The sequence below is a fragment of the Myotis brandtii genome, unplaced genomic scaffold (assembly GCF_000412655.1).
Source record: "Myotis brandtii unplaced genomic scaffold, ASM41265v1 scaffold695, whole genome shotgun sequence".
Lineage (NCBI taxonomy): Eukaryota > Metazoa > Chordata > Mammalia > Chiroptera > Vespertilionidae > Myotis > Myotis brandtii.
In genome coordinates this window covers 1,576,097-1,580,089 of record NW_005370716.1, presented here as the reverse complement: position 1 = coordinate 1,580,089, position 3,993 = coordinate 1,576,097, and the positions used below count along the sequence as shown (strand labels likewise).

Sequence of the window (3,993 nt, the reverse complement as noted above, 5' to 3'; positions counted from 1 at the left end):
CATTTGTTGATTTGTTGATGATAGCCATTCTGACAGGTGTGAGATGGTACCTCATTGTTGTTCTGATTTGCATCTCTCAGATTATTAGTGACTTTGAGCATGTTTTCATATGTCTCTCAGCGTTCTATATATATCCTCTTTCAAAAAATATCTATTTAGGTCCTTTGCCCATTTCTTGATTGAATTGTTTACCTTCCTTTTGTTACGTTGTATGAGATCCTTGTAAATTTTGGAGATTAAACCCTTATCTGAGATAGCATTGACAGATAAATATGTTCTTCCATGCAGTGGGCTTTCCTGTTGTTTTGTTGATGGTTTCTTCATGAACATGGTATGTTCTTCCATTTGTTTATGTCTTCCTCTATCTCTTTTTTCTTTTTGTTTCAGGAAGAGCAATTTTAATTTTATATTAAACATTCTTCCATTATTTTACCCCATATCTTACTGAGTTATAAGAAATAACATTAGCATTAGAAAAACTAGGATGAAAGATAAATGTGGGTAATTATTTAACAAAACATAAAAAAATTATAATAGGATTGAACTTGATAAACTTAAATTAATATGAGATAATTTTTAAGCTGTTCATATCAAAGCAAAATTTATTAAAATAATTTAACACTGATTTTTCAGGAAGAAAACTAATTTAAAAATGTTTTTATTTTAAAAATAGGCCTGTGAGCTATAAAAAAATTTCCCCCCAAGCTCTGATTTTTTTTATTTAGATCTGGGAAGAAAATACCATTCTGATGGCACAAAATGCCAAAATTTTAATTGTTTTAATCCCAGCACAGAATTGTAAAAACTATTAATGGAAAACAGATTAAGGTCATTAAGTGCACAACACTAATTTCTGCCCAGCTTCTGGTATTTGGTTTCTTCCCTAGTTCTCCCAAGGAAAACTTAAATTGAATCTTCAGCAGAATAATCCTCAAATACACTTCATAAGCAAAATGAGAGTTTTAGTTTACATAGTTTTTAGATTCTGTTGTTCCTAATTTTATTCTGGAATTCAATTTTACCCCAAACCATAATTACCATATTAAATTTGTAATGCACAGTTGTATGCAATTCAGCAAAGCAGTAGTACACCATCAGGCTCTATTTACCCAGAGCTCAGGAAAAACAGGATTGGTCACACCCACATAAAAACAAATCTCATGCTATTTGCCAATGCTTGGTTTCATTCTAAGTTCTGACAGTGAAATACATGGATATATATCTTTAAGTCTCATTTTGATGTTCAAAGGTAGGCACAGGAAGTTTTTCACAGCTTAGCTTTGCCCGGCTGGAGCTGAAGATTCTGTAACTTCATAGCCAGACCCATATTGCCAGCAATTTCCAATTTGCCTTGAAAGAAAGCCGACTGAGGATTCATTTTACCCGTCATTAAAGCCATCAAGTCCTAGTCAGCGACCCTTTCACAGGGGTCGCCTAAGACCATCGGAAAACACATATATAATTACATATTGTTTTTGTGATTAATCACTATGCTTTAATTATGTTCAATTTGTAACAATGAAAATACATCCTGCATATCAGATATTTACATTACGATTCATAACAGTAGCAAAATTACAGTTATGAAGTAGCAACGAAAATAATGTTATGGTTGGGGGTCACCACAACATGAGGAACTGTATTAAAGGGTTGTGGCATTAGGAAAGTTGAGAACAACTGTATTAATGGAAAACAGATTAAGGTCATTAAGTGCACAACACTAATTTCTGGCCAGCTTCTGGTATTTTGTTTCTCCCCTAGTTCTACCAAGGAAAACTTAAATTGACTCTTCAGCAGAATAATCCCCAAATATACTTCATAAGCAAAATGAGAGCTTTTGTTCACATAGTTTTTGGATTTTGCTGTTCCTAATTTTATTCTGGAACTCAATTTTACCCAAAACCATAATTACCATATTAACTTTGTAATGCACAGTTATATGCAATTCAGCAAAGCAGTAGTACACAATCAGGCTGTATTCACCCAGAGCTTAGGAAAAACAGGATTGGTCACACCCACTTAAAAAAAAATCTCATGCTATTCGTCAATGCTTTGTTTCAGTCTAAGTTCTGACAGTGAAATACATGGATATATATCTCTAAGTCTCATCTTGATTTTCAAAGGTATGCACAGGAAATTCTTCACAGCTTTGCTTTGCCTGGCTGGAGCTGAAGATTCTGTAACTTCATAGTCAGACCCACGTTGCCAGTGATTTTCAATTTGCCTTGAAAGAAGGCTGACTGAGAATTCATTTTACCTGTCATTAAAACCATCAAGTCCGAGTCAGTCATTGTGATTGTGCAGTCAGCCTTCTTATCTGAGTTAGGAAGCACCGATCCCTTGCCATTCCTCAAATCCACACCCAGATGGGTTCTTTACCCCCAGGACCACCCTTTACCTTGAAGGCAAAAATACTGCTGATTTTCTTCACAAACTGTTCCCCTTCCTCTTCAAGCTTCTTCTCAATCTCCTTAAAGACAAGATTTGCTTTAAATCCTCCAACTGCAGTGCTGGTTGGAGCAGCTTCAATTTGATGAGTACTGGAAGCTTTAGGAAAACCCATCTTGTATGTCTTCTTTTTATACCAGTCCCTTTAGCATTTCTTGCATTGCTGGCTTGGTGGTGATAAAGTCCCTTAACCTTTTTTGTCTGTGAAGCTTCTTATTTCCCCTTCAATTTTGAATGATAGCCTTGCTGGATAGAGTATTCCTGGATTCAGTCCTTTGCATCATATCACTTTGTAGATTTCTGTCCATTCTTTTCTGGCCTGATGTGTTTCTGTTGAGAAATCATTTGATAATCTAATGGGAGATCCCTTGTATGTAACTTTCCGTCTCTCTCTTGCAGCCTGTAAGATTCTCTCTTTGTCCTGAACATTTGCCATGGTAATTATGATGTGTCTTGGTGTGGGTCTTTTCGGATTCACCTTGTTTGGGACTCTCTGGGCTTGTGTGACTTTTTTCTTCCCCACCTCAGGGAAGTTTTCTGATATTATTTCTTCGAATAGGTTTTCTAATCCATGTTCATCTTTCTGTTGTTCTGGCACCCCTATTATTCGTATGTTGTTTCGTTTCATGTTGTCCCAAAGCTCCCTTAGGCTCTCCTCCTGTCTTTTAATTTTTTTCTCCAATTGCAGTACAGTTTGGGTGTGTTTTGCTTCCTTGTCTTCTAATTCACTAATTCGGTCCTCCGCTTCTCCTAGTCTACTGTTGATGCTTTCAATGGTGTTTTTTATTGCAGCTATATCGCTCTTCATTTCTTCTTGGGTCTTGCATAAGTTATTGATTTTTTCATCTGTTTCTTCTTGCTTCTTGCATAAGTAGTTGATTTTTTCCTCCATCCGGTTTATGCACGCTAGGACCCTTATTCTGAATTCTTTTTCTGTCATGTTGCATGCCTCTGTCTCACTTAGCTGCTTTTCTGGCGAGTCCTCCTTTTCTTTCCTTTGGGGGTTTCTTTGCCTACCCATGTTTGATCTCACTGACATATCTAGATGTTGAGTCGTTCAGTGGCTGCTCCCTGGGTGGCAGTGGCTCCTTGGGGGCTACACACGCAGCTGCTACTCCTTGAACTGGGGCGGACTGCTCACGTGGCTGCTGATCCTTGAATGGGGGCTGGTTGCAGGCTGCTGTTGTTCCTTTGATGTGGTGGGCTGCTTGTGGGGCTACTGTTCCTAGGACCGGATGCTTCTCGTCGGATAGGTGCAGGCTGTTGTGGCTCTGCTCCTCAGACCAGTGTGGCTGCATAGAGCTGCCACTCCTAGGATGTGGGCGGTCTGCTCCTGTGGTTGATGCTCCTCGCACCGGGGTGGACTGCCACTGCTCCTGGAATGGGGACGGGCCGCTCGCAGAACTGCTGCTCCTAAGATGTGGGCGGGCTGCTCACACAGCTGCTGTTCCTCGGATTGGGCATGCTGCTCGTGCGGCTGCTGCTGCTTGGGCAAGGGCAAGATGCTTGTGCAGCTGCTGCTCCTCGGACTAGTGCAGGGTGCAG

The 3,993-nt window shown here is 39.3% G+C and overlaps 1 pseudogene; it reads right to left on the bottom strand.

Annotated features, from left to right (window-relative positions):
* Positions 1-2,037: 2,037 nt before the first annotated feature.
* Positions 2,038-2,563, bottom strand: LOC102248301 (annotated as a pseudogene).
* Positions 2,564-3,993: the final 1,430 nt, after the last annotated feature.